This window comes from Propithecus coquereli, unplaced genomic scaffold, assembly GCF_000956105.1.
Source record: "Propithecus coquereli isolate 6110/MARCELLA unplaced genomic scaffold, Pcoq_1.0 Scaffold1, whole genome shotgun sequence".
NCBI classification, from domain to species: domain Eukaryota; kingdom Metazoa; phylum Chordata; class Mammalia; order Primates; family Indriidae; genus Propithecus; species Propithecus coquereli.
Genome location: NW_012133857.1, coordinates 18,594,219 through 18,618,858, shown reverse-complemented (window position 1 = coordinate 18,618,858; position 24,640 = coordinate 18,594,219). Strand labels below are relative to the sequence as shown.

General features: G+C 39.9%; 1 protein-coding gene across 2 annotated transcripts in view; it reads left to right on the top strand.

The window, feature by feature from the left end:
* The window catches only part of ERC2 (ELKS/RAB6-interacting/CAST family member 2), an 894,383-nt gene that overhangs the window by 76,381 nt on the left and 793,362 nt on the right, over positions 1-24,640 (top strand). The gene's annotated exons all lie outside the window — the stretch shown is intronic.

The following is a 24,640-nucleotide window of genomic DNA, read 5'->3' as shown; positions in this document are numbered from 1 at the left end:
TATACTAGGATGAAAAATATGCTTAGAGCTAAGGTTCTTGATTTCTTTGTTATAAAATATGTGTGTTATGTGTAACTATAAAATCTTTTTTTCCCCCAGGACATTATGAAGACAACATAAAATTTAATTCTAAGTGATTTAGCCATATTATGAGGTGAGAATTACCTACAGTTAACCAAACAGTGAACTGAACATATACCAACCTATTACAAATCATAAATAGCAGACTTGTGGTTCTGTATGAAAAATTCTGCAGTGCTCTTTATTTAATCCTGGGTATATTTATAATCAGGAAGAGGGGAATGAGAAGGTTCTGATTTGTTAGTGAGGTTTTAATTTTTTAAGCCATATATAGAGAATGTAAGGAAATCATTTACTAGTGTAATTGAGATTTTCAGCTTGGTTTCCCATCCCCAGACCTTATCACTGCTGTGAAGTGACTGAATTTCAAAGGTGTTCTGAATGCTTTAGCATATCTTTATTCCATGCTTTGTTCTTCTCTGCATGTGTAATAAACCAGAACTCTGGCAGGATTTGCCTACCTTTAGCCTCTGTGAGTCTGCGTTGATGTAAGACTAATGTTATTTTGAACCAAAGTACACAGGCCGTAATGGTTTTTGGATTGAAGCATTTACTATAACCTCTGTGGAATGGTGGGTTTGTCACCCATGTATCTATGACATAAAAAAATGCAATTAATTTAAGCATATGTCATGAATAACATGGTGTTTGAGCCCTTGTCAAAATTAATCTGTGGTGGGAGGATATTTTGTTTGCCCGTGGATTATTGGTATGCTTTGTTGGGTCTACCTCATTAATTAACTGTGTCCACTTGACATGGCTGTCTTGTACAGAGGGAAAACTGGGATCGAAAGTCAAGAGATTTAAGTTCTAAACTTGGCTCTGTTGGAGAGCTGCCCGGTTTAGCAAATATAAATACATGGTGCTCAGTTAAATTTGAATTTCAGATAGATAGGGGATTTTTTTTTAACATAAGTATGTCAAACGTTACATGTGACATATTTATATTAAAATTATTTGTTGTATAACAGAAATTCAAATGTTACAGGGTATTCTGTATTTCATCTGGCAACCCTACTCTACTGAGAGCTGTTATGTAACTTTTGGCAGCTTTACCTCTTTGAGTCTCAAACCTCTTCTACAAAATGAGGGAATTGGAATAGAATTTCTAAAGCTTTTCATATTCTTCTTTGTAGTAATTTATCCAAAAAATTTTTCCCAAAAGTATACAAAGACAGATGATATAAGGATGTTTTTTGTTGCTTTGATTGACTTGCAAAAGATTGGACAAAACCTGAGTTAGAGACTATTATTTCTAACTCTCTGTTTTCCTCCAAATACTATAGGAACACATATATACTCTAAATTTATGGTGGGCACATAGATGCCTGGAGTAAAGACTACATTTCCTAGCCTTCTTTGTGACAAAGTATGGCCATGTAACTAAAATATGGCCAATGGGATGTGAGTATGAGTAGTATGTGCAATTTCTGGGAAGCACACTTGAAGGGAAGGGCATGTCTTTCTCTCCTCCCCCGACCCCTTTCTGCCGCCTGGAATGTGGATATTGTGGCAGGAGTTGGAGCAGCTATTTTGGACCATGAGGTGAACTTGGGAATGAGGCCATGCATGGTGGAGTAACAAGGGGGCAGGGACATGAGTGTCTGACATTATAAAGTACCAGAGCAGCCCTGTACTGTCTACTTCCAGCTTTTTGTGATAGAGAAAGATAATTTTATCTTGTTACAGACACTGTTATTTTGAGTACAGCTGGATCTTTTCCTGAATAGTTTATAAACTTGATATCTGTTATGGTATACCCATAAAATGCAGCATTGGGAAGCCTTTAACAAGATTAATAGGGTATTGGTGATTACATCTGTATGCACCAATATGAAACACCTGCATCATTACAAAAGCGAAAAAAGCAAGCTACAGAACAAAGTGTATGCTACCATATGTGTAAGGAAAAGAGGCTATAGTAATACATGTGTATGTGTAGACTTGTCTTGGAAAGCCAAGACACTGGTAATAGTCATAGCCAGGCACTGGGGAACTGAGAATCTTACTTTAAAACAATATGTTTTTCTACTATTTGAATTTTAAAACCAATTTTTTTTTTTTTTTTTTGAAACAGAGTTTTACTCTGTCACTCTGGGTAGAATGCAGTGGCATCATCATAGCTCACCGCAACCTCAAACTTCCGGGCTCAAGCAATCCTACTGCCTCAGCCTCCCAGGTAGCTGGGACTACAGGTGCACACCACGATGCCTGGCTAATTTTTAAATTTATAGTAGAGATGGGATCTCACCCTTGCTCAGGCTGGTCTCGAACTCCTGAGAGTTAGAACGTTGTCAAGCGATCCTCCTGCCTGATGCTAGGATTACAGGCGTGAGCCATTGCACCTGACCCAAAACAAGTTTTAAAGCTTTTAAAATAAAAACTTTTTTAAAAAGCCCTGACATGCTGCTGAAGCTCTCTAGAACACTGTGTATAGGCATTGTTCTTTGTGCTGTGGAGATAAGAAAGACTGAGTCCTTGTCTTCTAGGAGCTTGTGCCCCAACAGAGGAGAAGGACAGGAGAATTGATCACCATTCAGTAGTTTGAGGTAGGAAGTGGTGAAGTTTGAGAGGAGAGAAAGGAAGGGCTGTTGGAGATGAGAAAAGGGGGGAGGGAGTGACTTTTTAAAGTAGAAGGTGGGAAGTGGCCACTGTTCCCAGTTATTGGAAACACTTGCAATTTCTACCTCCCTCTGTGTCTGCACCGCTCCCCACCTCCATTCTCCAGTGAGCCAAGCAAAGGGAGGGGACAATTTTTCTTTTTAAAAAATCTTTTCTTTTTATGCTTGCAAAACTAATGTATACTATTGGTAAAAAAATTCAAACTTGAAAGAAATATGTAACAGAAAATAGGAAATGCCATCTCTCTAAGATAACTACTATTGAACTTGGAATACATTCCTTCATATTTTTCCTATTAATATATTAATGTTATCAACACATACTGCTAGATTCTACTTTTTTATTTAGCAATACATCTTGGACACCTTTCTATGTGAACACATGTCAAAACCACCTCATTCTTTTTAGTAACTGTCAAATAGTCTATTGGGTGGACAGACTGTATTTTATTTAACCAAACCCTTATCATGGGCATCTGGTTTGTTTCCAGTTTTTCAGTATTACAAATTATTACTCAGTTGAGCAAGAATTTCTGAAGAATAACCTCCTAGGAAAGAATTTCTAGGTAAAAGGATATGAACATGTAAAATGTCAATAGCTAGTGCCAAACTACCCTCCAAATTGTTGTATGATTTCTACTTCCACTAGCAGTGAATGTGAATTCCTCATTAACCACATGTTTTCCAATCCTGGGCTTTTTATCAGTATTATAAGCAAAAAAAAAATCTTATTTTATTTTGCATTTCTTTAATTCTTTGTAAACAAAGCTTCTTAGTTTAGTATCCATTTGGAGTTCCTCCTTGGTGAACTATCTGTCTGTGTGAAAGGAGAGATCCTAACCCACTGGTGAAAGCGTTTCCTGAGAATCTCATTCAAGGTTCAGAACCACAAGAAACCCCAGTTTCCCTTTTAACAATTGGAGACGAATCCAAAGACAATGTTACAGAACTTAAAATTTGAAATAAAGTACTTAAAGATCCTGACACTTTGGTTTTTATAGCTTAGAGTCTGAAATTTTTGAAATAATAGCTTCATGAGATATAATTCACATACAAAACAATTCAGTTATTTACAGTGTACAATTCAATGATTTTTTAGTGTATTCAAAGAGATGATCAAGTATCACTGTGGTCAATTTTAAAACATTTCATCACCTGAAAGAGGAACTCATACCCATTAGAGGTCGCTCCGTATTTTTCCCAAATCCCCTGTCCTAAGCAACCAGTATTTACTGTCTGTATAAATTTACCTATTGTGGGCATTTCATGTAAATGGAGCATAAAATATGTGTCTTTTTGCCACGAGTTTCTTTCACTTAACATGATGTTTTCAAGATTTATTCATGGTATGGCATGTATCTGTTCTTTATTCCTTGTATTGCCAGATAATATTCCATTGTAGGGATATACCACATTTTGTTTATCCATTCATCAGTTGATGGATATTCACATTGTTTCCATTTCTTGGCTATCATGAGTAATGCTGCTATGAATATTAGTGTACTATGTGTAACCTTTTGAAGACTGACACACTGTTTTCCAAAGGGGCTTCTTGCACCATTTTACATTCCCACCAGCAGTGAATAAGATTTCCAATTTTCTACAGCCTTGCCAATTATTATCTTGCCTGTTATTATCTAACTTTTTTATTATATCCGCACTAGTGGGTATTAAGTGGTATCTCATTGTGGTTTTGATTTGTATTTCCCTGATAGCTGATGATGTTGAACAACTTTTCATGTGGTTATCGACCATTTGTATGTCTTCCTTGGAGAAATATCTATTCAGATCCTTTGCCCATTTTTAATTGGGTTATTTATCTTTTAATTATTCAGTTGTAAGACTTTACATATTCTAGATTGTATTGGTTTTCATAGCTTGGAGGTAGTTAAAAAGTCAGGTCAGAATTAGCTAAGAGTCTATTGTGCAATAATTTCACTGTACTATAGTTGGAAAGTAGTTTTTATGTTTTCGGAGTTACCTAGAAAACAGTTTAGCCAAAAGTTTTATTTGAAATATTAATTATGTTTGGAGTTTCTGTTGAATTTTCAACAAGAAAATTAATTTCGTTTCTGTAGTTTAAGATCCTTGTTGAAGTTTTATTCTGGATAGTTTAGAGTTAGTTAAATATGCTTATTTTGCCTACAGTCAGGTTCTTTCCCACAACATAATAGTTTTCACTTCTGTTTTTGTAAATAAGAAATCTTGCTGTGGGCATGTTGACTGACCGTGGGCAAGCAAATGTATCCCATGAGAATTCCTCACTGAGACCTTTTAGCTGGTAGAGAAAATTCTCTACTTATCAAAGGCACTGAGCTGGAAACCAGGTCAGAGGTCAGTGGATAGAGTGAAATTGCAGGAGAACAAAAGACAATTACAATTCCTTTTTTTTTTTTTTTTTGCTGTACCTCACCCCAGGCCTTGAAGGAGAGATAGAAGTTTGTGTCCATGTTGATCTGGGAGTTGAGTGATGCTAAGCCTTGTGCTATGATTCTTTTTTGGTCTTCCCTGAGACTGATGGTTTGCTTATTTTGGCTTTCAGTCAACTGGCCCGTGTTTGATTTGGGGAAAAGAATTAAAGGAGAAAGTTTCTTGATTAGAGAATTTTCTAGTTATTCAATTCAGTTTATTCATTCATTCCATAAGTCTATTAAGCTTTCACTATGTGCTAGCAACAATCTCAATTATTAGGGATAAAGGAGTGAAAATGATAGATTTAATCCTTGGTTTCAAGAGCTACTTGTCTATCACGATAGTTACTAAATCAAGAGTTACCCAAACAATGAATTATAGTGGTGTGAAGTGGTATGGAAGGAGATCTTTGGGATTCTGCCAGAGCGTGTAACTGTGTAGGACACAAGGAAGGCTTCCCTGGGGGAGTGACATTTTAGTTGTCATATAAAGGATGACTGGAGCTAGCGAGGTGGGGAGGGTGGGAGTACAGAACATTCTAGACTAAGGCAACAGCAGGTGTGAAGACCCTGAGGAAGGAAGTGACAAGTGGGAGGCACTGGAAGGGAACTGTGGACAGCAAAGAGCCAGAGGGAGGTGGTTTCAGGTGAGATTATGGAGGTTGGTGGTGGCCATATCGTGTGGGGCTTCCTATCTTGTGGCGCCATGTTTGGACTTTCTGTGCCTGCCGTAGCTTTTGATTGGCCAGTGAGGAGAATGGAGGGTTAGGATTATGAGGCCCTTGTTCACTGAGATCCTTTTATCACAATCTCCATCATCTTTACCAGGAGCCATTTGCTAATGAACTTTGTATAAAAGTCATGTCTCCAAGTGATACTTTAAAATAAATATATTTTGTTTTTTATTTTATTTACCCTATGTAAAACTAGTTAACTCTTCCCCATTCTGAGAGTTTGCCCTGAAAGAGAACCTTATGCTATGGTCAAAGATTGTAGTAGATAGAAGCTAATGCATACCATCTCAGTATGGGAGCCAATGTGTATCTTTTTTATCTCCTTATAGAAACAGGGATATTTGAATCACTGTGCTCATGCCTTTCTAAATTATCCTATAAAAAGCTGCAACAAGATAGATAGAGGACGCTTTTATTGGTAGCAAATACCATAACTAAATAAACATTCCTTGAAGTTATCTTGGTTCAGGATGGAGAACCAAAGATATAAGGGAGATATTTCCATAGCTAATGGCCAGGAAACATTGTAAAGGAGATAAAACTGTTGTGGTGACATTAAATGTTACATGGGCATTCGTGTATCAACACAGACACACGTTTGCCTGGATGAATCCACTTGCATCTCAATAATTTTGATATTTGAAACATTTCTTTAAAACAGCTTGTCTCTTTGAGGTGCCTCTTCACCTTCTAGCAGAAGATGGCCATTTGCTATTATTTACACCACAGGATTCTAATATGTTTACTTGGGTACGTTGCACGGAGTGTCATCTGCTGTGCTGTGCTTTGTGCATAGTAGGCACAGGATAAGGATTTGATTTGACTTAAAATTGAATAGCATCCATGGAATGTAAAAATTAATCTCCCCTCAGATATGATCTGGCATATTATGATGCCCAGGGGATGGGGAAAGTTATTTTTAATATTTTTCTTAAAGCCCATAGGTAGATTTTAATTAATTTGGCAAATAAAAAAATCATCTGATTACAGGCACATTTTTCTGCCCCCTGGAGAGATCTCCACAATCTCATAAGTAACCCATTCCTGTGCATGGTTGCCTTATCAGTACAGTCTCCCTTACGTGAAACCTTAATTTCTACTTCTGTGATGAAAACTCATTTTCTCTGATGCCTTCCTAAGTCACGATGGAGAAGCCGGGGTCGTCATTCAGTTGTCACAGCGAATGTGCTTACTTGAGTTGATAATAGTCACCTTAAACACTAGGATGACATGATATTTAGAACGAAGGCTGCAGCCTTCTTCCTGCCCTGCACTTCTTATTTCCTTAACCATCCTCTTTCTCCCTCTCCTTATTCCTAAAATGGGAATGATGGTAACACTTCATAGTTGGTGTGAGGGTCTTCTCATGGCAAATGGTTGATGAACTATAAAATTCTAAATAGACGTTAATTACTGACGTTATTTTGTTCTTGCCCCCTCCCTGATGAGGGGGGTGGGGGCGTAGTCTGTGGTGCACGCTGAAAGCTGTGACCAGGCCCCTTAGATGGAGTGACACTGTGGCCTCAATCCAGGGCACAGCAGGAAACTCAGCCTCGTGCTCCTTAGGGATGACCTTTTAATTCAGAATAATTTGCAGTGTTGGTATGGGACACCTAATTCAGTATTTATTTTTGGAACATCTCCCCTGTGTCAGATTAAAGTTGTTCAAGATATGTTGTGGTCTGAATGCTTCTCTTAGGTTCTCATTATAATCCCCAGAACATCCTTCCAGGTGAGCTCAGGAGCCATTGTTCCCATTTAACTGATGATGAAGCTAAAGCTCAGCGGTCAGGCTGATGGAGCGTGAGTCGTATTTGGAAACTGAAGTAAGTGCTGGGAGTTCAGTGCGTTTTCTCCACAGCACACTGCCCTCAGCTCTATTAGACTGTCAGAGTCCGAGTCCAACCTTAAGTGAGTGGTCTCCTCTAACCTGGGCGGGTTCCTTATGCATAGTGCTTCCTGTTAATCCTGGATTTCCTAGGCCAAAGCGTGGAAAACAGCCCGTGGCCTGAGAATCCAGCCTTTCCATCAGGCCAGGCATTGAGCTCTTAGTTATGTTGCAGGTGAACTAGATGATTCTTAAAAACAAAAACAACTTAAGAATCTTCTTGCTACGAAAAATATGTGTCCATTTTTTCCTCTTGCATCCAACTAGCGTGTTTATACATTGCCCCAGTGACAAGTATCCTACTGCCTCTCTCCATTTTGGTTCCAGTGGCAGATGTCGCTAATCATTCATGAGACTTTCCGGCTAAACTTAGTTTTGGCTTTAGAATCCTTCCAAACGCAAGGCACCAGGTAGCCAGTCACTCCTGTTTGCTGTCCTTTGTTGCTTTTTACTGTTAATGTAGCTTATAACATTCTTATCAGTCAATCACTTGGGGGGCAGGGCAGAATGACCTAGCGTTAGTTTGGTTTGAAAAGCAAGCCATGAGAAGATAGTTGTGAAATTCTATTTTTGGTGTAGAAATAAAAACGTTATTAGAAACCCAGCGTTGAGTTGGTTGTAATTTTTACCCCTGAAACTCAGTGGGAGGATTTCCAAGAAGTCGAGCGATAGGTCTTTTGTGTAGGGTAAAATACACTTGATGGAAAAGCTGATGGAAAAGCTAATTAACAAATGGTTTCTAATTAGGGCATTTTATCCTGTTGAGAGAGGTTTTGAGAAAAGGATTTTTTTCCATTGTAAGAACACATTATTCCATCCCCAAGTTCAACATGGTCATTTATTTTATTGGCTGTCACTGGTCGAGCATGGAAAAAGGAATTATTAACTGAGATGGTTTTTCATTGTTAAAATTTCTGCTCTATTTTAGGCTCCTTTTCAGAGTCAGCTGTAGATTTAACCACCAAAACTTAGCAACCTTTGTGAAGTTGGATTTATATAGCTGTTGCTAATTGTTGTTAACTTCCTGTTCTTGGACCCCATCTAGGTGGGCCTATCCTTCCTAGGTCAAGGCAGGGCAGATGTTGCAAGTTTCTTGAACACTCTGAACTTTTCTTTACCCAGAGAATGACATCTACAGGTTCTCAGCCTGGGCTTCCTGATTTCTCGGATTTCCTTCCAAGCAGTGGAATCAAAGCATAGACAGGGCAAGATAATAGGACCAGACACTGACATGATTTATTAACTCTGCTGACTCCAGCAGAAGTCAGCTAGAGAAGCAACAGGCCAGCTCCCTTGAGAGCACATGATTGAGCTAGTATCTGGTCTCCTTCCTAGGACATTGTTCTTTTTGCGGCACAACCCCTGAGGTGGCACTAACAAGACCACGTGTGGACCTCACCTGCCATTGCAGGTGGGGTAGTTTCATCTCCTTCGCAGGTGGCTTTTCTCATTCTCATGCCACTGTTATGAACTGGCAGAGGAACTGAGTATTATAATTGTAATTCCGGAGGTCGTGGGCACTGCTTGGTCAAGTTCCTTCTGTGCTATCATGTGGTCAAAAGATTGAAGATCATTCCACAGTGAGGCCTGTTTTTTCTCTGTATTTTGCTCTCTGTGAAGCTGACTCTCACCTCAAGGTCTGGCTGACTGGCACAGTTTCTCCTGTGTTGACTGGACTCCTTGGTATACTTCCCTCCTCCCAAGTAATCAATTTCCCCTGCGAACAGTTCTTTCCACCTAACAGCTATTGCTTAACTGGCTTATATTTTTTACTTTTTCCCATTTTTTTATAGTGTGGTCAGACTGAAAAGCGAGTTATTCTTTGTTCATCCTTAGAAGAAGAATTCTGTAATATATGCATTACAGTTTTTTATACTTTATCTCCTAATACTCTGAAGACTTTGCCCCATAATTTCCATAAATTTCTCTTCCTATCTGTAATTTCTCTTTATATTCTAGAAATATAATTAGTGTTGATTTTAAAGTTTGATAATCCTGCTTCCTTGTATGTTGTGTTCTGTTGATAATTTTTGGGGGGTACCACCTGTAAGCAAGGTGTTAGATGAGGTGCTATTGGGGTTCAAAATGAGCGTTTATGGTTTTTATGGATGGAGAGGGTAGATTCGATATGTGTATGATTGCCAAGCAAAGTAGAAAATGATACACACCAAAAGTACAGTGTGGATAAAGTACTGTCAGCACTTAGAATCATGGAAGGCCTCTGGGAGGAGGTGGCATTTGAAATAGCTGTGGGAAGTCTAGATTTTGAGCTTCATGAGGCCAGGGTCTGTGGATTCTTTTGGGTACTATTGTATGCTCAGTGCTGAGCATAGTCCTTTGCCTACATTGATGCTCCATACATATTTATTCTTAAAATAATGGGTTGGGATTTGCATATGTAAATACAATATTGGAAAAGTCTTACTTAAAGGGAATGGAGTAATTAGGGGGAAAAATAGAATGGAAGATGAAAACAAGAATCATCTGTGAGAATTGTGTCTCTCTACCATTGTATAATAAGATATTCATCTGTTAATTCCAGTTTTCCCTACACACAAAATTATTCTAGTCACAGGCGGGGAGCCTTTGTTGAAAATGAGAGTTGGAGGCAGTAACGTGGGACTTGCTCTGGCCCCGTATCCAATCATGTCTCTTTAGCGTTGATGGCTGGGTCATGTGCTTCTTGCAAGGACACTTGTGGAAAAGAAAGAGGTGACAGGAGGGCAATGATATTCTTCGAAATGGAATTTGATTACCCTTGCCTCCGTTCAGGTGGTGAGAAGAGCTCAACTGGAGAGGCTATAAAATCTCATCATTTTCGAATGCAGTCCAAGGGCTTGGACACATTAGCAAAGGCGACGGTGTTGTCATGGTGAAAGAACATTACCCTGCACCTGCCTGACCTAATGCCAGGTTTCACAGACACAAATGGCAGAGAATCTGAATAGTCAAATAAACAAGGGAGGAACAGCAGGGAGGTAATCTTTGTATGGTCCACTGCCCATTTTATTGACCTGTTCATTTTAGAAGATTTTAAAAATCACTTTGCTTTGTGCCAGGTTAAAGAGAAACCAAGAACACCCACAGTGTGATGAAAATCCTTAAGGATTATGCAGAATTAGACAGAGGCGAAACTACTGAATTTTGTAACAGAGGTTTTATGTGCGTATATGGAGCTTTATAATAATAATAAAAGAATGGTTAAACACTTTCACAGTAATTATAAACAGTTGCAGCTCATAGCATTTTTAGAGTTGATCGGACATTCTCTAATGCCTATATTCTATTTATAATATATCTAAAATTTGAATATACTTTAATATCCATATTAAATTCTTATAGATTAGTGAGTTTTATATAGATGCTATTTCACTATGGCACATTTTTGCTACCTTTTTAATAGTATATACTCCTATATCCTGATATATCTCTGTTCTCCTTGTCTGTGATCCAGCCTTATCTGCTTGGCTTGACAGTAAGTTCCAGCTGGGTAGAGCCACTGTGTGATCTGACTGTAGCCCTTGATGTGACTAGCATAATGCTTGGCCCATTATAGTTCTTCAGAAACTATGGGATTAAATTAAAGCAAAGGGTGTCATTTCTTTTGTTGCTGTGACGTTTATTTATAATTGAGGCAGGAAAGTTACAGGAGACACTATTTTCTACCCAACAACTGTTACCCATCTTCTTTCTTGATAACAGAACTTGATTTTATTTTGATCAGCAATATACGTATATATTCAGCCTCAGAAGGAGAATCACGATTAGTATGTCAAGAGAATTCTACTTCCTCTGATAGATTTTCAACTTCCTAGCATCCTTTGTGGTTAGGGGTGGTCATGTAACCCATTGACTGCTGAGGCACAGGAGGAAATCGGCTGGAGGGGGTGTCTAGGAAAGCTGGCACTGCCTCCTTTTCCCCCTCCTTCTGCTTTGAACATGGACGTGATTCCTGGTGCTGTAGGGACCATTTTGCTATGATGATACGAGTGTGAAGATAAGTATGAAGGAAAATTTATTGGGTCTTGGATGGCATCATTAAGTGGCCTTACTGAGGCCAGCAACCACCTACCTCTGGCCTTCTTAGTTTGTGAAGAAAAACAAAGCCCTACTGGTTGTGGTCACTGCGGTTGGATTTTGTTGCTATTGAATTGAAATAGAGATGGCACAGTGAGGGGAGAATGTCTACAGCAGATCTTCTCTTCATCTAAGGGACATCTGTGACAGGAGAACATCTGAAAACCACCAATCCCTCTCACAGGTAGTTCCAGGCAACTCTTTGCTACCCGACAAAAGGCTTCAGGCTCTGTTGCAACCACTTTTATATGCGGTTCATGCTGGGTGAAAGAGCTTCTGTTGTACCTATTATTTTACCTGGCCAAAATCTTAACATACAGTGTTATATTTGGCATTTGCTTTGTAGTTAGTGTTACATTGTGCATACTTCCCCACGTTTCCATGTGGTCTAGCATTTTGTCATTTTAAGGAGCAGTAGCTGTCTCCCAGTGTCAGTGGTTCTGTGTTCATTTGCAGAGCCAATTACTAATGCTGTCTTTCTAGCATGGAAAACCAATAGAGGTGTGGGGTCTGGAACAGTAGGTCCTAAGCCTTGTTTATGATCAGAATCATCTGGGGGAATTTAAGAAAACAAAAATAAAAATACAAAACAAAACTAAGACCAAAAAACCCAAACCAAATCAAGACAAAACCCAAAAACCCCATCAGAAAATAAAACCCAACTATAGAGATACTGATTTAGATTGTCTAGGGTGAAGCCCATATTTTTAAGTTTTCCAGAGGGTTTGGAGGATTGCCAGGGTTGGGAAACTCTGGGGATAATTCCATGATCCAGTTCTTTCTATCAAAACAAATGAAGAGAAAAATGTAATCAGAGCCGATCTCTATAACCATTGTATTAGGAACAGAAGTCAAAGAAATCTGGGGTGCTTGGGGGTGTTTCACTCTGACTTAACTGTTACTGTTAACATGCAGTTTCATCTAGCATGTACTGATGTCAGCATCTTAGTTTTTGCTGTTAATGCGTTTTGAGTTTTTCTTGACTTTCTCCTACCAAGTGATCTGTGGCTTTCCAGTGTAGATACAAACCTTTGTTTAAGTGTTTTCCTGATTATTTCCAGTGGATCTCTAATATTTATAGGGCTGAATTCACTCTTGAGAGGTAGTTTGGGGTCATCTGTTGCATTCATAATAAACCAACCCTTTCCGTTCTCACTTTGCTTTTCCAAAACTGAGACAACATTGAAGCCATATATCTATCATTAGTTCATAATGCTTTCCCTTTGGGAAAGATCCAAGTTTACAGTGGATACTCCAGGAACCAAGTTATGTCTCGTACCCTGCAATTCAGGCCATTTAGCTGTAAATAAAATTCTTATTCGTTTTACAGCTGTCTCATTCATGGTAGTTCAGCAGCCTTGGTGTCTTTAGAGACTCTTCTTAAAGGGACCCAAATGAATGTGATAAACATAGCTGAAAAAAGCAAACCATTTTAAAAGCAGGTGTATGCTTACGGATTGTCCTAACAGCCAAAGCTTTAAAAAAATGGAATGTGATTCCTCAGAAAGTAATGAGTTCCCCATCAGTGGAGGAAGTGTTCAAACGTAGATCAAATGACCATGTGGAAATTTTTATGTAGAGATTCCAATATTACATAGATGATTGGGTTGTGTGACCTTCAAAGCCTTCACAAAGCACACATTATGTTCAGTGTGCACTCACTGATTGCTCAAACCTGGTGTATTTAGGGACATGTGAGGGTTGGGGAAATTATTCTTCGCTAATGCTGGCTAGACTTAGGGTGCTGTGTAGAAGGACTTTGGCTGAGTTTTGCAGTCATAGGTAGCTATATAGCTGATAAGGATCTCAGATTTTCTCTAGGCAGATTGGCCTTGGGTTTCACGTGTGTGCCAACTCTGCCTGCCTATTAGGGGTTGTTTAAACTTTTTTGTTAAGAAGGAGTCTGATAACATAACTAAGCTTCTGGGAAAGAGTGGTGTGATTAGTGAGTGGTGTCTGCCCTGGGCATATGTTGTGGGGTTGTGGCACGTGTGGTACATATCTGCCATCCTGCTATGGTCTGAATATTTTTGCTCCCCAAATTCATATATTGGAAACCTAATCACCAATGTGATGGTAATAGGAGGTGAGGCCTTTGGAAAGTGATTAGATCATGAGGGCAGAGCCCTCACGAATGAGATTAGTGCCCTTATAAAAGAGAGCTGCTTGGCCTCTTCTACCTTGCAAGGACACAGCAAGAAGGCACCATCTGTGAACCAAAAAGCAAGTCCTCATCAGACACTGAATCTGGTTGCACCTTGATCTTGGACTTCCCAATCTCTAGAACTGTGAGAAATAAATTTCTGTTGCTTATAAGCTACCCAGCATATGGTATTTTGTTATAGCATCCTAAACAGAATAAGATACATCCCTACTGTTGAAATCTGTTCATTTTATATTTCTGGGAATTGAAATTGGAGAGGTCAGGAGACTTGCTCGTTGAAACAAGGACCCAGAAATAAACCCTCACATATATGGTCATATAATTTTTGACAGATTCCAAGACAATTCATTAGGGAAAGGACCATCTTTTCAACATCTATTGTTGGGAAAACTGGATATTGACATGTAAAAAAAAGAGGTTGGACTCTTACCTTATACCATAATCAAATATTAACCTAAAATGGATCAAAGACCTAAACACAAGAGCTACCATTATAAAACACTTAGAGGAAAACATAGGGGGAAAGCTTTATGACATTAGATTTGGTGGTGATTTCTTAGGACACCAAAAGCACAGGCAATAAAAGAAAAAATAATTATATTGGGCTATATCAAAATTTAAAACTGTACATCAAAGGATACTATCACCAAAGTGAAAAGACAACCCATAGAATGGGAGAAAATATTTGAAAATCACACATCTGAGAAGACGTTAATACTCATAGTATATAAAGAACTCCTACAACCTAACAACAAAAACTAAACAACCTGATTAAGAAATGGGCAAAGGACTTGAATAGACATTTCTCCAAAGAAGAGATACAAAAGGCCAACAAGCACATGGAAAGATGCAAACATCACTAATCATTAGGGAATTGCAAATCAAAACTACAATGAGATACTACCTCATACCTGTTAGGATGATTATTACAAAAACAAAAACAAGAATAACAAGTGTTGTTAAGTGTATGGAGAAACTGGAACCTTTGTGCATGATGGAGGGAATATAAAATGATTCAGCTGCTATGGAAAACAGTATAGCAGTTCCTCAAGGAATTAAAAATGGAATTACTATATGATCCAACAATTCCACTTCTGGATATATATCTGAAAGAATGGAAAGCAGGGACTCAAACAGATATTTGTATATCCATGTTTGTGGCAGCATTATTGACAATAGCCAGGAGGTGGAAGCAACTCAAATGTCCATCCGTAGGTGAAAGGATAAACAAAATGTGCTATATACATACAATGGAATATTATCTAGCCTTTAAAAAAGATGAAAATTCTGTCACATGCTACAACATAGATGAACTTTGAAGACATTATGCTAAGTGAAATAAGCCAGTCACAAAAGGACAGATACTATGTAATTCCACTTAAATGAGGTATCTACAGTAGTCAAATTCATAGAAAGGCTGGTGGTTGCCAGGGACTGGGGGAAGAGAGGAATGGGGAGATAGTATTCAGTGGGCCTTGAGCTTTGGTTTGGGAAGATGAAAAATGTTCCAGAGATGGATGGTGGTGATGGTTGCACGATAATGTGAATGGACTTGATGCCATCAAACTGTATACTTAAAATGGTCAAAATGGTAAATTTTATGTCATGTATTTTATCATGATAAAAAAAGAAGGAACATAATGACAGATGAAATGAAATCTTTAGTTCTCAGATGTGACTTGATGTTTTTCTTACTCTCACACTTCATTCATTCAGCCTGTTTTATTTAGTATCCACTATGTATGTGCCAGGCACTATTCTAGATGCTAGGAATATAGAAGTGAAAGAAAACTGCCTTCTCGGAGGTTACATGCTAGGGGAGCAGACAGACAATAAACAACGACAACAACAAAGTACAATATATGAGATGTGAGATGGTGATTAGAGGCATGAGAAGAATAAAACAGGATTAGAAGGAGAAGTGCTGGATCATGGAGGGATTTGTTGTCCATTTTAAGGACCTGGGTTTTACTCCATGTGAAATTCCATTGGAGGGTTTTTTGAGTAGAAGAGTGATGGGATGTTTTAACAGGACTCCTCTGGCTGCTGTCTTGAGAACAAACCATAGGAGGGTAATGGTAGAAGTGTCAGAATCCCGGGTTTCGGCACCCAAGATGTCAGGGTGGGGAGTCTGCCCTCAGTTCTTGGTGTGCTCTTGGCTGAAAAACAACCAGAGACACCGAAGTGTCAAGTCCAGTCTATTATCCCGGCCCTGTAACTCCTTTCTTGGAAAAATCACCAGCAAAGCCAATATGACAGAGTAAACTCAGGCAGGGAGCAGTTTCACAGAGTAGCTCTTTACTGTAGAATAAAATGGGAGTGGAGAGAGACAGACCAACTCACTGACTGGCCCACTCACTTCCTACTGACTTCTCCGATTGTTTCCTTTTGTTAGCCCAGTCTGGAGGAGGGCTTTTGGGAGGTGTAGGATGTTATCAAATGATCAACAGGTGTCCTCAAAGTTCCATCTGTGCATACAAGCTCTCTCTAAGAAAGTCCACCTGAGTGGGGGCGGTGAACCACAATGAAGATTCAAGCTAATGGCATATTAATTACCCTTAGGTTACTCTAGGTCACTTTCTAAATTTTATTATGCCTGGGCTGGGGAATTCCTAGATTAATAAAACATTCTCTCCTTTACCAGGTGTAGCAGTTGCTCAGGATAGAATTAAGGGTGGGGCAACACCAAAATGGAATGCCTGCCCCTATCCTTATTCCCAGGTGGAGCAATTGCCGGAAACAGCACCAAAACAGGGAACCTTTGTCCTGAGAAGAGCCGGAGATCCTAACTATCGACCTAACAGAAGCGGGAAGACTGGAGGCAAGTGCTCTAGTCCAGCAGAGGAGGTTTGGTGACTTGGACCTGGATAGTAGTAGTGGAGGTGCTGAGAAGTGCTCAGATTCTGGATGTATTTGTTGATAAAACCAAATAGATTGCATGTGGGATGGGAGAAAAAGAGAAGAGAATGATTTCTAGGTGTGGGGCCTGAGCAATGGGCAGGACGGAGTTGTTTGTTGATGGGAATGTTGCAGGGGAGCAGGTTTGGAGGGTAAAACTAGGGACTTGGTTTTGGGCTTCTGAAATGTGGGACATCTATTAGGCATCCAGGTGGGGATGATGGTTGGTTGGTTCTGCAAGTTTGAAATTCAGGAGACAGCCAGACTAAAGATATAAATTTGGGACTGATTAGCAGAAAGACTGGATCAGATCACCAAGAAGGTGAGTTTAATACAGCGCATATAGTGTAAACAGGGAACAGAAGATGGCCAAAGACTGAGCCCTGGGCTATTCCAACATTAAGAGGTTGAGTAGATGATGTGGAATGAAACGAGAGTGTGGTATCCTTGAGGTCAAGTGAAGAAAAGTGTTTCTTTCACAAGGGAGGGCATAATCAGTATTTCAGACGTGCCAGACAGATCAGGTAATGTGAGAACTGAAAATTGACCATTGGGACTTATCAAGGTCACTAATGATATCAGTGTTGCCGAGAGCTATTTTGGGGAAAGGGTGGGGGAAAAGTTTGATTCTAATTGGAGGCCATAAGCCTAGACAACTTTTCCAAAAAGTTTTGCTATGAAGGAGAATGGAGAGAAATAGGACAGTAGGTGGAGAAGGAAGTAGGGGTCCAGAGAGGGTGTTTTTTTGAAATGAGAGACATGATGATGTATTATCTGCTGATGGGTCTGACTTGGTAGAAAAGGAGTGGTGTCAGGAAGAGGGGATGGGATCCAGTACCCAAGAGGTTTCCCCCCCCGCCCCCCGTAGGCACGTGGACAGGGCATCCAGGAGGGATGGCAGAGGATCTGGGCACAGATGCAAGTCCACGAGTTGATGAGGTAGCCGTAGGTGAAGGAAATTCTCTCTGCGGCTTCCATTTTCTGAGTGAAAAGGAGTGTGGGGGAAGGAGAGACAGGAGGTTTGAAGGAGAAGGCGTGAAGTGCTTGCCAACCAGGTGGGAAGGCAAACTGGTTAAGTCAAGAAAGGTAAGCTATCATTCTCGAAGAGGCTTGAGGGTACAGGGTTCTTTGTTCTTGAGGACCCTGAGTTCTAGAATACACAGTGAAGGGATTTGGAGAGTTGAGAGGGATTTGGAGAGTTTGATATTAGGGGATAGACAGAGCTGCAGGGAGATCAAAGTGTCACATAAGCCGTCCGAGAGATCACTTTGTTGTTTCTTTTCTTTCCTTCCCCCCCTCCTTTTCTTGTTCTTTCTTTTTCTTTTCCCCCTTCTCCTTTTTTTCTATTTCTTTCTTTCCTTTCTCTTCTCCCTATTTCCCTCCCTCCTCAAATTTATGATTGAGACGCTAAGAAGAATCTACTGTTGAATTTATTCACTGCATTTGCCCAACATATTTTCTTAAAAAGTAAATTACAAACCAAACACGGATTGAAAATACAGTATTTGCAGGATGTGAAACCCGCGTATATAGAGGGTCAACTTTTTGCATGTACAGGTTCTACAGGGCCAATTGTGGGACTTGAGTCTGTGGATTTTGGTATATGCAGGGGTATATACCTGGAACGAATCCTCTGGGTATACCGAGGGACGACTGCAGTATGTAAACTAATGCTCCTTTCCTTCGTTGGGATGGGGTAAAGGCATTAAACAAATTACATAATACTTTAAAAATATTGACAATGAAGTGGTGAAAAGAAATTCCCCATTTTTCTCCTTTAAAAAATTAAAAATCTCACGAGCAGCATTGGAATAATGACTTGTTTTAAGTGTGAGAGTCATTGCGTGTTCCTTGGCATAGTCAAATCAAATAATGTGAAACTTTGAATGCTTGAAAAGTGCTTTCTTATTTATCAGTTGTGCTTAGTGAAACTTTTCAGGTTTCCCAGCCTTGGGGACTGGTGGTTGAGAAACAAAGAAATTGACACATGGAAGTGTTTTCCTTTTCTTCTGTGGTTGTCCCAGTTTCTTGGCAGTTTCAGAGGGATTGTAGGTGTAAATTGGCCTAGTTTGATAGTCAATTATCATTTAAAATAATTTTGAATTGTTTAACAGGCAGATTATAAGTAATTTTCACTTACTAAAATAGGACAAAATAATTAGCTTCTGTTTCCCATGTGTTTGATATTTCAAGAACAAATTTACAACTGGTAGCAATTTGAACTTTAGCTCCATTTGTGAAGTTTACATTTTTAGTCACAACTGACTTTGTATCAAAGGTGATATGCTGATAGCTTAATTTCCTTATAAAAACATATTTGTGGCTTTTAATTGCAGGTGGTTAGATGTCTGAATTGAGTTTGAGGACTCCTTTTCCATAAGTATGTATTCAGGCTTTAAACATTTATCCTTTCGTTTATACCCTGCCCATTTCCTGGAAGGTGATTAACTATCATGGGTACAAATAGAGCTAAGAGAACACCGGCGGAAAGGGGAAGCAAAAGGTGATTGTTGCAGGAGGAAAACTTGTCAGTGAGGAGCACTGCAGCTGTGTTTTGTTTCTGTTCCTCTCTGGGATCAGCCCAGGGAGTAGGAAAACATGCAAATCCCTATATGAGTTGGAGGAGAGAAGGAACTTGTATTGAAAGCCAGCAGTAAAAGTATGCTTTAGAATCAGGGAAACTTGGATTCCAGTCCTGATTCTTTCATTTATTAGCAGTGGAACCTTGGGTTGGCTGCCCAACCAGACCTTCAGTTTTCTGATCTGTAAAGTGAGGGCCGTAATAATGCTCCCAGTAGGGCCACTGTGAAGAATAAATGAGATAATGTCTGCGAAACACTCCGTACAGGGTTTTCAACTTGGGGCGATTTTACCTCCTAGAGGGACATTTGACAATGGCTAGAGACTTTTTTTTAAAACATGCTTCCCAGAAAAGTATGTCTAGAGACATTTTTGATTGCTGTGCTTGTTGGGGGTGGAGGGCTGTTACTAGCATTTAGTAGGTGGGGGACAGGATTGCCGTTCAACATCCTGCAGTGCACAGGACAGCTTCCACAACCATTATTTGGCCCAAATGTCAATAGTTCTGCGGTTGAGAAACTCCGACTTTAGCACAATGCCTGGCCAGAGCAAAGGCTCCAAATATGTTCTTGTTGTCATTGTCATTGTCTTCATCATCTTCATCATCAGTGTAGTCATCAGTTGTTGACACAAAAATTTTCAGTTAGTTGCCAATTCTGTTTTTCCTCTTGAACGTGTTCCTCACTCCCTTCCCTTCCTTTACCTTGTAGGTGAATATATCTCTGTACCTCAAGTCTAGATTTCTCTCCCAGCCTTTCAGGTACTTCCTGATTCTTGTGTGCACGCTCCCATCAGACCATCGGTCTCCTGTATTTCTTTTTCTCCCTCTTGTGAGTAAGTGCAGTGGGTAGAGTGTGTGGTGCAGAGTCAGACTGCTTGGGTTGAAATCCATGTACCACCCCTGCTTGCAGTGTGACTTTAGGCAAATTAATTAACTTTCCATGCCTCAGTTTTCTCATATGTAGAATGGGGATTACAGTTGTACCTTCTTATAGAGTTCTTGTGAGCACTAAATAGAATGAGATGAGCCCTTGGCTCAGTAGCCTGGCACAAAGAAGCTGCTCAGTATATTTTATTTTCTGAGCCAGTGGAAACAACATTAGGTTATTTTGCTTTTTCATTTCTATATGGTTGGGCTTTGGCTTAAATTCGTGAGAGATGAGCTAGTTTGATATCTAATAACATAAAAAGGTCTGTCCTGATAATCAGGTAGAAGTTCACTAACCCTGTGCTGTCCAGTACTAGAGCCACAACCCACGTGTGGCTATTGAGCATTTGAACTGTGTCCTGTGTGAACTGAGTGCTGTATGACATACACTTGGGATATACTAATAAATGGCTTAGTATAAAAAAAGGATGTGAAATATCTCAGTGATTTTCATATTGATTCCATGTTAAAAAGATATCTTTGATATATTGGGTTAAAGAAAATATATTGAAATTTCATCTATTTTTATGTTTTTGAAATGTGGCTACTAGAAAATGTAAAATTGTGCATGTGGCTTGCATTACACTTCTATTGAACTGTGCAGAGATAACTTAAGAGGTGAGGCTTCTCGAAAGGAGGCGCTTCTGCTGGAATCAGAGTGCCTCTGTTGCGGTGGAGGTGTCCCCTAACTGTTTCTGGCACACTGCGGGTATAGTTATGACAAGGCAGGAATGGGAGCCTGTCTCCGGGTGCAATTCATCTGGCTTATTTGGTGACATTCTACACTGGGGACATATGGATGACTTTGAATTCTCTTTGGAACTTGGAATTATATGGAAGAAATGTTTCCTATGTTTATAAACCTAGAGAACAATCTTGAGAACTAGTTTCAGAGGGCTGCCTTTGTTTCCAAAATGGAAAGTTTTGAGCTTCTGGAAGGGTAATCTGCTCCCTCCAAGAAGACTGAGCTTGTTGCCTTTGTGATCTATCTAGTAACTCATGATAAAAATGTAAAGTTCACACATGCGTGCGCGCGCACACACACACACACACACACACACACACACACAATCTTCCACTTGATTGTGTCTCGGGGCAAGATTGTTTTGTAGGCTGGACGCTCCAGTGCATTTTAAAGTCTGGTTAAAGCTAATGCTACTGCACAATCCAAAGAATCTTTTGTGGTTATTTTTTAATACAATATGTTTTCCCATTTGATACCCTTTTTGGGGGCCTAATGTGTGAAGTGGTTAATTCTATTTAAAGATAAATATCAGTTGTAACTGTATGTATAATATTGCTCTGCAGGTGTTGATCTCTTAATTCATGTTTGAAAGTTTCTACGCGTTGCTTAAGAATTCAGTTGTCGGGTTGACTAATTGACAAGTGAGATGGTAATCTATTATAAATAAGTCTTTGAATTTGGAAATTTATGGCAGCAATCTTAAGATTATAAAATTATAAAGGTAAACTGCACAGGGCCCAAAAGATCTGTCTTATGGTGGTCTCAGGCATTTCTCTCTTTGCATTATAGACATTGTGCAGACAAATCTGTGTGCAGACAAAATGCAAACAAACATATCAAAGAAAATAAAAAAGGATCATACTCTTCCATCAGTTTTTATGTTTTGATACATTCCTTTCTGGTCTTTTTTTCTACGCATATTTCCTGTCACAAGATTGGGCTATTTTACTTACTTGGCAAATATATATTGAATTCTTTCTTACTGTGTGGCAGGCACTGTGCTAGGCACTGAGGCTACAGTGGTAACTGAGATTGGCATTTGCCTGCTACTCCACTGGGAGAAACTGGACATTGAACAGTTCATTTACGGTCCAGCATGTTAAGGGATTTGATGGAGGAAACCCAGGGTGCTGTGTGAGCACTGAGTGCCATTATAGTCACATGTGCTTCTTACCCTTGGAAAAGTAAATCTGGGGGAAGCCAGCTGATCTGTTGTCTCCTAATAATGTTTTAGAAGCAGCCTCCTTTTTATTGTGACTTCTTTATTGTGCTTTTCTCCATTTTGGTTCTGCTCGAATCCCCCTCCTCTGCCCCACTCTCAGCCCATTACCGAAAGAGAGACTTTCTTCTTTTACTTCATTTTTTTTTGGGGGGGGAGCAAGTAAGAGTCTCTATCTAGTAGTTGGAACCAGCTCAGCCTCACCCATTGGGAGAGATGGTTTACATTTGCAGCATTAATATCAGTGTTACCAATGTTATTAGAGCTTCTAGGCCTTATTAGTAAATGTCCTATAATCTCTTTGTCCTGTGAGAAACAAGAGCAATTTGAAAGCGCTAGGTGGGTATTTTCTGAGAAACCTGATTTGATATCTGTATGAGTTTATCTGTTGCTGTATAAAAAATTTTCCCCAAACTTACTGGCTTTAAACAATAACGTTTATTATCTCACAGTTTCTGTGGGTCAGGAATCTGGGGACAGCTTAGGTGGGTCTTCTGGCTCAGGGTCTCTTACAAGTTGAAATCAGCATGCCAGCTAGGGCTGCAGTCTCATCTGAAGGCTTGATGGAGGAAGGATCTGCTTCCAAGCTTGTCCACGAGGTTGTTGACAGGATTCAGTTTCTTGTGGGCTGTTGGACTGAGGGCCTTGGTTCTTCATGGGCTGTTGCCTGGAGGTCTCTCTCAGTTCCTTGCCACTTGGGCCTCTCCATTGGGCAATTTACAACTTCCTTTAGAGTGAATACGCAAGTGAGAGCAAGAAGGAGAAAGGGTGCAAGCAAGGTAGAAGTCACTGTTTTTGATAGTCTGCTATTTTCTATTCAATAGAAGCAAGTCACTAGATCCAGCCCATAGTCAAGGGGAGGGAATTACACAAAGGTGTGCATACGAGGGGGTGGGGATCCTTGGGAACCAGCTTAAGAAGCTGCCTAACAGAGCATCCTTAATGCTTCTCTCCCAGCTGGTATTGCTATAAGATTCAATATTTCCTCATTTCCTCTACCTTTATTGTCATTATTGGATTGCTTTCTGTTAAGAGCCTGTAAACCTAGCGAGGGCAGGAACCTTGTCTGTCTTGTTCACTGGTGTGTCCCCAAGGCCCAGATTTGTGGCACAGAGTGATAGTCAGCACATATTTGTTGAAGGAGTGAATGAGGTCACAGGTTCAACAAAAATTTCCTCTTCTTGCTCACTCATGCCAAGTTCTTCCTCCTGCTGGGTCTCTTGGACACAATTTGTTTGCTTGGCCCCAACCGAGGACCTTTAACTTTAGACCTGGTACTTTCCTCTTTTTACCCCTTCAGAGCTGATGTTTTGGGAGCCTCTTTGGCCCTAGAGCTCACTGTTCCAGATGACTGTATCTAATTTCCCTTGGCCCCTTCCTCCCTTTCCTGTCCCTCTCCCACACCCAGCCCTTGCTCTAAGGTCCTGGCCTCCTCATTCCAGGAAGAGAAGTTTGGAGTCTTTTTCTCGAGGGAAAGATTTAGGGGAGAGAGTACTATGTACATTTCCCTCATCATGGACAGATACGACCTGGTAACCTTGGGAGCATCCTGGGTCCCCTCCCTTGGTGCAGGTACCGAGGAGGAACATATAGGATGGTTGCTTCATCCGTTCACCAAAAAGGTAAAATATGAAGCTGACCTTCTGGACAACTGGATACCTGTTCAGTTAGATTTTGGGAGATTGCAGTCCCTCACACTTAGTGGTAGATATTGTTGCATGGAAACTGGCAGCATTCACTATTAAATAGAAGACTGAAATAATCAGAGCTAGTCATTTTTCAAAAGAAACATAGAAATGGGACCTTTCCTTATTGTGTTGGTGGTTGTGACCTTTGCTCTCTTGACGTCTCCTATTTGTTATTCTTGTTATCTCTAGTTGTTGTTATTCTTTGTTAAGCTTCCTGGTTTTTTACTCTTCTCTCCTGCCTCCTGTCCCACAAAAGAAGCCTTTTTAGGAAGACAAATAATAGAGGGTACCTATAATAGGGGCTATGGAGTCAGACTGCCTTGGGTCTGCCACTTGCTGGTTTCATGACCTTCGGCAAATTATTTAACTGCTCTAAGCCTCAGTTTCCTCATCTGTAAAGTGGATATAATAATGGAACCTACTTTAAAGTTGAGGGAAGGAATAAATGAAAAGATACATGCAAAGCACTTCACACATGGCCTGGCATAGAGTAAGCACTTAAGTGTTAGTTGTATTTGTTGTTTGAAAACAAATACTGGATGACCTCTGCATGGTGTGAACTTGACTGAGGATGTGATTATAAAAGAAAACTGGAGGCAACTCTGC